Below are 319 nucleotides of genomic sequence, written 5' to 3'. Positions count from 1 at the left end.
TTCTCCTTTCGATGTTTCTAATTTACAAAAATTATCAGGCCATAAAATTCGTCTTAATCTCTCATTGACTGGCAGATTTGCGTTCCCAATGTCCAGTTATTGTCGCGCGAATACTTCAGCTGCAGTGTATGTATGTTCGTCTTGTCGCAATGTTGACTATTTCCGGCAAGCATTTATCTTTCGTGTTAATCGAGAAACTACAGACAATGTTTTCGTAAAATCTCCTGCGANCGCTATTTTTGTTAGCGTTGATGTCGATGTCATCGGCACACGCCCTTGTAAAAAAAATGTTCCTACATGGTTCAGTTGTGCAGCTCTT

This window comes from Rhagoletis zephyria, unplaced genomic scaffold (assembly GCF_001687245.7).
Source record: "Rhagoletis zephyria isolate East Lansing unplaced genomic scaffold, Rhagoletis_zephyria_1.1 Rzeph_scaffold_00605, whole genome shotgun sequence".
Lineage (NCBI taxonomy): Eukaryota > Metazoa > Arthropoda > Insecta > Diptera > Tephritidae > Rhagoletis > Rhagoletis zephyria.
This window is presented reverse-complemented; position numbering follows the sequence as displayed.